The sequence below is a fragment of the Bidens hawaiensis genome, unplaced genomic scaffold (assembly GCF_021521415.1).
Source record: "Bidens hawaiensis isolate Kalapana, Puna unplaced genomic scaffold, B.hawaiensis_p1.1 tig00008542_1, whole genome shotgun sequence".
In the NCBI taxonomy this organism is placed as follows: domain Eukaryota; kingdom Viridiplantae; phylum Streptophyta; class Magnoliopsida; order Asterales; family Asteraceae; genus Bidens; species Bidens hawaiensis.
The window spans coordinates 1,039,570-1,051,395 of record NW_027491613.1 but is presented as its reverse complement, the minus strand read 5'-3'; the positions used below and the strand labels follow the sequence as shown (position 1 = coordinate 1,051,395).

The 11,826-nt window shown below is 38.5% G+C and overlaps 1 pseudogene; it reads right to left on the bottom strand.

The window, feature by feature from the left end:
• Positions 1-488: 488 nt before the first annotated feature.
• On the bottom strand, positions 489-8,739 carry LOC143529428 (solanesyl diphosphate synthase 3, chloroplastic/mitochondrial-like; annotated as a pseudogene).
• Between the last annotated feature and the right edge of the window lie 3,087 nt (positions 8,740-11,826).

The window sequence follows — 11,826 nt, the reverse complement described above, 5'->3', positions numbered from 1 at the left end:
AATAACAAAGCTGTGGTAGGGTCTGAGGAGGGTAAGATGTAGACAGCCTTACCTCTACCCCTTAGGACCATAGAGGCTGCTTCTGGTGAGACCCCCGGATCGATGGTAGTTTTGCATTAAGCCTTGGACATAAGGCACATAACACTCAACCATTGGAACACCGTCCGATTAGTGCATGTACCCTTGTCTTTCGGCTATCAACGCTACCACATGATGCCTGATTAACCTTCTACCACTTTTAACATTTTTTTCAAGAGATTAGTAAAATAACATCAAAATTAGTGCGATTTCACTTTTGCCCACCCGAGGGCCCACATATATACATTATATGTGCGCACTGCAACCAGGGCAATTAATAAACAATGTTGATTGACCCAATTTTCGAGGGCATTATTGTCTTTGGTAAACAAAGAAAACAATAATTCAATTTACCTTAAATTTTGTGTTTTTCAAACTAAGACACTTGGAAGGGGATGAAAGGAATATGTAGTTAAGAAGTCAATAGTAACACTTTTTAAAATCTGCCGCCCAATAATCGTTTTTGAAGAACACATTTTCTATGAACTCCATCTTCACTTTGTTTTATTGGTAACTTTGTGAGTCATTTCTTTAAGCGCCATCCTCGATCTTTGAACATCCACGTTATCGTTAGCTGGCAAGGAATCAATTGCAGCTAATGCAAGGCTGACATGCTTTGCTGCTAGTTCTCTTGTTATTTGTATACCATTACTTTTAGCAAGATACCCGAGAGCCTGTATAACCGCAACGATTATTATTAACATTGAATAACTGATAATGAAATACTTTGTTAACAATTAGAAATTTTTAGTATCAACAAAAGGCTTAGTTTACACTTATATTTATAAAAAAAATTAGTTAAAATTGTGGCCTCCAATGCACATATTAGGAGTACAGTTATCAAGTCCTGGATCGATAATCAAACACGATATAAACAAATAACTCTTGTTTATTAATCAGAAAATCTAACTCTAAAAACTGATTACAATCTCTATCAAACCATAACTCGGTTTAACTCTTGAAGAACCCTAACTCGGTTACATCTCGTGTGTGTCTTTAGATGAACCTTAACTCGGTTGCATCTCACACCACACTCTCTATATAAGTCTAACTACATCTCGTGTGTGTCTTTAGATGAACCCTAACTCAGTTGCATCTCACACCACACTCTCTATATAAGTCTAACTACATCTCGTGTGTGTCTTTAGATGAACCCTAACTCGGTTGCATCTCACACCACACTCTCTTTATAAGTCTAACCATAGCTTGGATTATATAGACTAACCTAACTTGCTAGCCAAGACATTACCAATTATAATTAAAATACAATTAGGAAACATGATGTAATTAGGAAACATAACCAATTATGACATGTTTGTCATTATTGGTCCCTCATGTTCACCGACTTTTGACTTGGAGTCTGAAATTACTTCCAACAAGTTATACACATACGAATTCCATATTGGCAGGGTTTTCTAATCCTCGATCAATAACTGACCGTAATTTTGGGAACTCTTCTATCGCGTATATTATTGGAGCTGTTACAATTCCCTACAAAATGAGTTATCAAGAAGTTAATTTTATTTTGCATAACATTTTTCACTTTTCATTTTGATTTTGTAGCTATTTAATGTATTAAATATGATTGAAGAAACTATCATATCAAAATGATATCTAACTTGTTTTAGTAACAATATCGACGCCTTTCAGCCTGTTTGACCCTATCAACTGTCTCATTTTCGTTAAATTTCTAAACTTTACCCATTTGACGTGTTAAAGATATGATATAGTCTAAATCTGTTAAGACCTATAATGATTTTAAAGTAAATGGGTTAAAAAAAGAAGAAGAAATGAGTGGATACACGGCGTATATAAGATAATGAGCCTTTCCCAATAGACGATGAAGTGCTTGTGAAATCTAGAACATCATCAGTCAGTTTTAATGCCAACCCCTGCAAGAAACAAAAAAGATGAGTCGGTTATAAGCTACATTAGTCAGTTAAGGTAATATATATGTGTGTGTGGTGTGCTTCTAAGAATAATACCAGATTTTTTCCGTATTCGTACGCCAACAAAGCAACTTCGGTAGTTTGTCCGCTAAGAAGAGCAATGGATTTGCAGCTATTGGAAATTACTGATGCCCTCTTGTAATACGTCTTCCGCAAATAGTGATCCATGATGCAACAATAAATAAACAAACAAACTAAAATATTGTTCATGATATGATCCAAATACCACAAAGGACCCAATCTAAAAGAGAGGCCTGTAAGCAAACCTGTTATGAAAATTAAAAAGATTTGGATGGATCTTTTTCAAATATTATCAAGAATCTTATTTCTTAATTATCAAGAATCTTATTTCTTGATATGCAAGTTATTTTATTTTAGTTATGATTATTTTTCATAGTTTGATTATGTTTCCTACTTTTCTTGTTTTCTTTAAATATCATTGAACTTTTTAATATTAATCAGAGAATAATTATTTGGTTTTCTTTCTTCTTTATCTTATGTTTTTGGGAGACTTATGGTTGTCACAAATACACCGTATTAGTTCCTCTTAAAAAAAACACTCAACATGTAATTAACAATCAGCTACCACAAAGCGATTACAATAAAGTGGCTGGCAAAGCACACCTAGGCATAAAACAAAGCACACCTACAATGCTGCTCTACTGACGAGCACATTTGCATCATCTCCCCTGTAACAAGATGCTCAAGTGCCGTTGCTAGTAACACTACAACCTGCCACAGTGCCACCAACAAAAGAATATATAAAGTGAGAATATACAAACATAAATATATATAATAAATAGTTAAATACCCATATTTTAATTTTCAAAATATATATACCTCAGTGTTTTTCAAGGAAGCAAGGGTAACCCAAGCCTTAGAAAGCAAGAAATCCCCCGCCAATACTGAAATCTACATCATTTAAATTTAGGTACATGTATATCTTGCAATCATGCCTAATAAATGTAAAATGTTATTATGCTTTTAGAGCATCCACAACGCAAGATTTGTAAATGGTCGTTTATGGACGCGGCAGACAAAAAACAAGAGGGGGGGGGGGGGGGCAAACAACACACGTTGTGGGGGTCGTTTGTGGGTGCCCAAGGATGGACGATGAGGTGGGTCCCCCCACTCTCTCTCATACATATATATACACACATCTATAATATATATAAACGAAAACATAAAAATCCTATGTGTCGCGATGTGGTCGCTCCCTCTTTTTTTGGAGTCACCAGATTTACTTAATTTTTAAATGGAGGCTTCTCATTCATTTGACCCGAATTCACGGGTATGGGTCTTATCATACCAAGATATTTCTTAAACGGGTTATAATATCTCATTAAATTAAAAACTAATCTCACAAAATATTTGATATAAAAATCCTATAAAGTAGGGATATACTAAAAATTAATATATGATTTATTTTAAAAAAAAGATATATAATTTATAATTAAAAAACTGATTTTATAGTAAAAAAAATAAACGGGTCTTGGGTCTCATCAAACTCATATAGCTTTTAAACTTGTGACAATCGTCAATTTCAGGTTAACTCCGTTAACTCAACTCCGTCAATTCAAACTTAAGATCACTGAATCTGTAACGCACACTTCATTACATTTAAACTAGGGTTTAAATGACGCTTAACACTTACTACATGTGTAGTCTTTCGGGAATTACACCGAAACGCGAACGAGTTGACGCAAACGATTGGTGAATAAACGAAAAACGTCAAAACAGTAATTATGTGATAATTATGTGTTAGACTTATGTGTTATGTGATGACATGGTTATAAACGTTAACTCAAGATGTAAACAAGTTAGTTTAAGCTAGTTAAGTAATACTTAGAAGTGGAGGGGCCAAAGTGTAACATAGTATTATTATAAATACTAATAATAATAAACCCTAACTATTATTTTCTTTTCTCCCTAAATCCCGATCGGACTCCCCCCTTGGCTCCTTGGCTGCCGTCGACATACACACACATACATACAACAAATTTCAAGCTTTTGATTCAAGATTAAGGTGCTAGGAAGGTATAATCAACTATCCTATGCATCCTTTATACTTAATCTTGACTTTTATTGGGTTAATTACAAACCCTAGATGCCGATTTTTGTATGTTAGTGTGTTCATATGATTTTGTTTGAATTGATGATGTATTGATAACTAGAATTGATATTGTTACATGTTAATTGTTGTGTCTTTGATTTGAGTTCAAAACAAAAACCCTAATCATGTATGTAATGTGTAATTGATGTGCATGGATAGTGTTTATGGAGTCTAGAGTGTTATATGAATGCATGATGGTCCATAGATAGTTAACATGTTGAGTTTGGGTGCAAACAGTTTCTGGATAAATTGTGTTATTGATGTTTAAGTGACTGTAACGAAGTGTAAATGTGCAAATTGGTTGAGATTATTGATACTACAGTAAACTAGGTTGAGTCTAGTTTCTAAAGAATATAAACTTGTAATTTTTGGACAAGTAAAGGTTAACTTTTATGATTTTACAAGAACGGTGTGCAAAGCTGAGCTGTTAGACCTGCTGTTAGGTTGTTTTGTAAATGTTATATCTCATGAACTACGAGACCAATTGGGTTGGTTCCACTTCTGGAAGTTGACTTATTGAGTTAGGAACCTAACCCAAGTGGTCTTGCATTTATTGGATTTTTCGTTTAACGGGAATTTCAAATAACATTCTGTTGCGCATGAATTTGACTGTTATGAGTTTGCTGTAATGATTTGATGATTGTGAGAAGCCTATGTGGAATAAAAATATACTAAAATATGTTCTGGAAACCTAAGACATATATGCTCTTGCGATGATTTTTGGTAAATTAATTGTGATGCTTTGATCGGTGAGATAGTACAATCTTTCAAGTAGAATTTCTGTCTCGGTGAAACTAGCTGCTGAGTTTTGTGAAAATGCATGAAACATGATAATTGCTAATTGATTGTCATGGTTTGACCAAATTGCCCTCATGGGGAATAATGGCTAGTTAATTGTTATGTGTTGACCAAATTGCCCTTACGGGGAGTAATTGTTAGTGATGTACTTTATGAATACGTGACACGTAAATAATTGCTTACACATGTAACGTATCACAAATACACTTGTTAAAGTCACACACGATTCACAAACGAAACACGAAACATGTTATGTGCATAGGTATTATGTGCCGGGTCTAGAGACTCGATAATATTCCGACACTTAGAAAAATCTCTTTGTTGTTTTAGAACGCTAGAGAGAGTTTTTCTGTGACGCGCATCTTGGTGAATTATTTTGGGAATACTTCGCAAACAGTGAGTTTCACTTTCCCCTTTTAAATTTTTTAAACGCTTTTCACTTGGGGGAGATAACATACTCCGAAAACGCATTTAAGATTTTGTTAATATAGATTATATATCACTTGTAAAGACTAAGTGGCAAACGCGTTAACTAAAGTCCTTCATTCTCATCGAACCGTTTAATATTGGATAATAGCGAGTCATTGTTGAGTAGTACTACTGGGTTTGACAAACCCCACCCAACGCTAAACTCGACTGGAGGTCGAGTGGGTGTAATCTTGGCTAAACACATACCGTGGTCTGGATGACCTGGTGGCAAGGCAAATGATAAACAGTCAGCTTCGGTGTCGAACACTTAGTGATACTTGTTTTATAGGCTAGCTACCTATAGATATATAATTGACATAACACTATCTGGTAACGCTAAACGCTGTAACGCAAAACGCTGTAACGCTAAACGCTTAACGCAAAACGCTGAACGCAAACGCTAAACGCTTTATTTTTATATAACTTGTAAACTCACCAACCTTGTGTTGACACTTTTAGTATGTTATTCTCAGGTAGCCGAGGCGGGCGCGCGGTTTAGGAACATGCATTGCTTGAAACATTTTAATTATGCAAAATTATTTTAAACTATTATCATTGGGTTTTAAGTCGTCCTGCGTGACGTAACATTGTTTGCTATGGTTTTACGCTTCCGCATTTAATTACTCGTAAACGTTTTCATGGTTTTGAAACTTTGTTTTATGGTTTGATTATAACTAATGATTCCGATCCTGTTAGTTCACACCTTCTGACGGTAAAACTCCGTTAGTGAATTTTGAGGGTGTAACAAAACTGAGTTATAACATCTCATTTATTTGTGAAACAATTTATCATCAACCCATAAGTATATTATTAACTTTCATACAATAAAAAAAATAAAAATTCAAAAAATAAATAAATATTAAAAACAAATAATATAAAACAACCCCCGTAATACGGGGGGATAAAAACTAGTATGATATAATAGCGTTTGTGGAGGTTTGGTGTTGTGGAAAATGTAAATGTGTGTGTGGGGGGGGGGGGGGGGTTAACAAAAGTTTGGAATCTGATATGACGCTGAAATGATCATGGTATTATCACCTTATTTCCCATCACAAAGTTGAGAGAGCCCACCCCAGGACTTGTATCAGAGTCGTCAAATGCGTTGTCGTGAAGGAGACTGGCAACCTGAGATGACAAAACGTTAGTACTGTAATTAGTATTAGTTCCATTAACTAATAATATCAAAAGCAGGTCACATATATACGTTATAAAATAATATAAAGAAAAACCTAACATGAATCATTTCTGTGATTTCAACAATAGATTGTAGTCTTGAGTGTAACTCTGTTGAGAACATATCGACAACCTCTTCTGAAGCAGGTTTAGGTGCTGTTTGTTTTTCAGAGGTAAAATGTCAGAAGACTGCGAAACCACATCTACCAACATCTGTAGCAGAAGAGGTGGACCAAAACTCTGCAGTCTGTAACAATAAGATTGTTTGTTTTTTAACATCTGCAGACTGCTAAAATAAGCTGATAATAATAATTTCTCTTTTGTTAGCAAATTAGCAATGGCATGAGTGAAACATACATATTAATTGATCAACAACATTATTAAACAACTTCAATTGGAATCAAAAGAATAACAAATCAATACATAAACTATAAATCAATTAATAAGCATTCAATCTCCATCAGGTACTGTGTTCCGGTAAGTCAACGAAGAAGAAGATGACGTTGACTTCTTCCAATTCAGCACTGGAAGAAACAATTATTATTATTATTATTATTATTATTATTATTATTATTATTATTATTATTATATGTTTCTATTTGGTCTTTACTGTATGAATACAGTCGGAATGCACCAGAGGAGGTAGAAAGGCGGCGACAGGGTTGCAGCGGTGGGGCGGCGGCGCTGAAGCAGTGGAGCGACGGGGTTGCAGCGGTGGGGGAGAAGGGCGGCAGTGGAGCGACGGGGTTCGGTGGGGGAGTTGGGCGGCAGTGGAGAGAGGAGGGGATTAGGGTTTGGGAGTTCTGATGGAATAAGAAGAATGATGGAAAGAAATTGGGTTAGAAGAGGTGAGAAGTAGCAATACCAACACTTCTGGGAGAAGAGGGCGCGCAAACGTTTTTTAATGAAACGTCTTCGAAAAAACAAACACACTGCAGAGCCCAACGTCTGCGCGCCCTCTTCTCAGTGCATACAAAAAAGGTGGAGAAGTGCTTCTGAGGAAAAACAAACAGCACCTTAGATATTTGAACATTTAAAGCTGTTGTCATTAATAATAAAACCTGTGTAGAAGAAAAAAAACATTTGAGTCTACATATGAGCACAATAACATGATCACAAGTATATATGACAATCATGACTCAAATATATGTATATATTTCAAAATGGGTTAATCTGGGTAAAAATTAAATTATATTTGGGTTCATCTGAATCACTTTATATTAATCAATCAATGGGTCAATTGGATATGAGTCTAGCTACTCAGATTAGTCAACGGATCAAAATTAGTAACTATTATAAAATTAAACACACTAACTTAAAAAAGGGTACAAATGTTACCTAACCCTCTTGCTAGTTGTTTCAAAACAAAATACCAGCTTTGATTCAAAACCAGTGACGAAGCTTGGACTGAGGCACCGGGGGGGAGGGGGGGCTCAAAATGTATACAAAATTTCACAAACGAAGGGCCAGACTCAAATTTCCGGCCGAAAAAGGCTAAACTTACACTACGTATAAAATTTTCCGGTCGAAAACGGGTAAATTTACACTACAGCGCAAAAAACAGGGGGGCCGGGGCCACCCCAGGCCTCAATGAAGCTTCGCCCTTGCCCAAAACTGCTTTATATGTTGCTCATGATAAGAAAATATATTCATAGCTAACTTAAGCCCATGAGCTCTATACAGTTAAACCTATTATTAAACATTTTAATAACTATAATCAATCGATACACATCTTACAGCGGGGCGAACCCTCTTCTCTTCAACATCCATCTTAAAGAAATACTCGGCTAACGAGGCACCTGAAAAAAGAGCACACACTTGACGTTTTTTACTTCCAAAAGCATATCCAAATGAAACAGGTCCAGATGACAAGGTTGTCAAAACCATACCTCAGTAACAACCATTGATCGCAACTTATTAGTAACATTCGATAATTAATTAGCTACAAGCGAAAACGGTTCCACTTGTTCCTGAATAAAAAGAAGGGGACATTAAGTTATGGGAAAAGTATTATAACAAATTAATGATACAGAAACCAACTTCTCTTTAAAGGTTTACTTGTTTAATGGGAGACATGAAGTGAGTGTAACAGCACAACCATCTACAATGGTTGTAGTTGCTCGTTCTCAAAATCCGATAAATTCCTTTATAAATGACCATCTTCTCATTTAACGAGATTAACAAACATATAAGAGTCGATGCAATGAATAAAATGTTTGTTTAGAATGTATAAATCAGAGAACAAATTTCAAGCGTGTGAGATTGAGATCAATGATCATACACTAAGTCGCGGAATGTAAAGAACTGATAATTGAAGATACATGATCACACTACTTGTACTGCTCTCCAAACTATTAATCAACTCATTCAACAAACTCATGATCACAATATTTATACTCTCCATCTTGTTAAACCTATTGCTACAACTTCAACTTGCATTACGAATATCATGTGGGCTTTTCTTACAAATGATGTACATTGTGTAGAGGATGCAGGCTTTGAAAATCCAAGTGTGTTTCAATTTTATTGTTATTTAATAACCTGCGTTTTTTAACTTTTTTTTTCTCATCATCCATACAAACAACTGATTTGTTTCAAAAAACATATTTGAGATTAGATTTTTTTTTTAATTGAAAATATTGATCCTTTTATATATAACACAAACCGAACTACATCTGGATAATGGGTAAGCGAGCAACAAGCTGCGCCGCTATCCCCTTTTGAATCGCAAAGCCTATTCTACTAAATATAAATCCTTGGTTCCTCGGGCTCTGCGAGTCACTGTGGACCACCTTCTGCACCCGCTCCAAGAAGCGAACCGCCTCGGGAGCTAGGGATCCAAAAGTGTCGAAGGCAAATGGAATGAACACGTGCTGATTCTCCAATCACAATATCTCATGCTTAGCAACCTTCCTAGACTCCGCTCTCAAAACCGCCTGTCCCGGTACGAAGTCACTGTCTCTCAGCCCCACCAACGGGGACAGCCCAGTGAGGTCAACACACGCATGCTTACCCCTTGCCCAGCAAACACAAGAACATCCGCATGACGTAGGGTAGATCTTCCCTCACGCGGATCAGTCAAAAAGTTAACAGGTGCCTCTTTCTTGGCTGAGATCCCGGCACGTCTAAGCACATCCCATAACACATCTCTAACCCAGTCATGACGATACTTGAATCCCGGCAATTCCTTACAGTGGAGGGCATGCTCACCGAATCTATCCAAACAAGCTTTTTTACAAATGGGGCATAATTCATCTGGAGGGAAAAGGGGAATCATAAGCCGATATTTAAGGATGGCTCTGTATTCAACTGCCGACATCCGTTGCCCAAGACCTTCAATGGGCACAACAGTCAAAAAATCCTGGGCATGAGCCCCCTTGAGACAAGCTAAAACTGTCTTTTGTCTCGGGGTCATATCGAATCTCTCCTCCAAATCATGTACGTGTTTACCATAAAGAGCACTCGCCAAGGTTTGTTGAGGTTTCTTGGGGGCGGTCTCCTTATCAGTAAAACCGCCTATATCAAGGTTCGGGAGAGTTGTTCCAATATTACCAAGTGCAAAAGAGTAGTCAGGATCTATCCCCATAACACCAGCGTTTTGCAAGACGTGGTCCTGCGATTTCCACGACTGAGACCTGGAAGCCACAAATGCATATGCGGAGACATCCTCAGCCGAGAAAATTCCTAAGCCTCCGCAACGCATAGGGAAGGAAGCCAACCTCCACTGGAGGTCCCCAAAATGCGGTCCTCCACACACAACAATATCTTCAAATGCCCCCCGCAGGCCCGCATCAAAGATGGACACAGCCTCTTTGACATGTTCATGTTGACAGGTCCAGAGCCCAGACACTAACTTAGCAACCCCCATGCACGAGCGTAACAAAAGGAGCTCACTTTGGGGGTCCCTCAGGTCCGGCAGGCGTTTCATAAGTTCAACCGCCCTCAAAGCTCTTTTAGTTGCCAAAGACCGAATAAACCCTGCATCCCGACTAACCGCTCCCCCCCCCCCCCAAGAGTTTAACTCCCATCGCAGGCCTGCTAATCTCTCCAGGGAATAAACCCGACACTTTCTTCGAATCATCACATGACGGCCAAAAAACCTCTGTTTTTCGAATATTAAGCCTAAGCCCTAGAGACGCCCCCTCTGAGTGAATAATGCCCAACGCTCTAGCGACCTCCTCAGCCTTACCAATAATAGTGCCATCGTCTAAATACCAAGCATGGAAGGGCAAGGAACAGGTCCCTGCACCCTAAGGATGAGCGGATGAAGGACCAACGCAAAAAGAAGAGGGCCAAGGGGGTCCCCTTGCTGTACCGCAGTAAAAGCCCCGATATGAGTATCCCCCACATATAAACGGGCGGGGCGGGCATATAAAAACTGGACCCATGGGAAGATGGATGGACATATGCAGCTAACTTCCCTGAGAAGGGTCGTCTGATCCACCTCGTTGAAGGCGTTAGAAAAATCAACAGTGAGCATAGCCAGGGACCCGTCAGAATGAAACGCGCTCAAAAATCTGTTAGCACTATGCAATACCGCTTCTGCCCCATTAGGGATCCCAACCCCGAATTGGAAATCCCCTAGATAAGCAGCCACCTTTTTCCCTATTTTACGCATAGCGACTTTCGACACCAATCTTCTCTAAATGGCCCCACTGCGATGGGTCTAATTCCACTGTCAGGCTTCAACAGGGGGGTCAACGGTGCCGAAGCAATGAACTCCGCTAGAACTTTTGGACAAAGCCCCCCAAGCCACAAGTTGACAACATCAGTGATGGCCTTTAAGAGCCCGGAGGCGGTCGGAGACCCCTGGCCACAGAAAGCGTCTAAAATATGTTGGGCCCGCAAACCATCCATCCCACAAGATGTACCTTTCGGGAAGGTTTTAATACATTCCAACACACAATCACCGTCCACCTGCAAGGCTGGTTCCGATGGCACGACGGAGGGCATGGTCGGGGGGTCCACCACAGGATGTTTATCAATCAATGCTATCAAAGTATCCCCCCAGGCAGGCGCGACCCCGGATGAACACAGGACTTTAATCGCCGCTATGTAATGGCCGTCCGCTACCTTCCGGAGGCACTGCTTGATATTGCCCCTCCCTCTTCTTTATGTTGGCAATCCCACATCACTGGAAGTTCAAGGAGCGGTAGCACCAACTCTTCTAAACCTGCCCCATCTTTCCTGACAGCCAAAGCCCGCATAATGGAGCTACATTGAAGCGATTTCCTGTTACCGGACCTT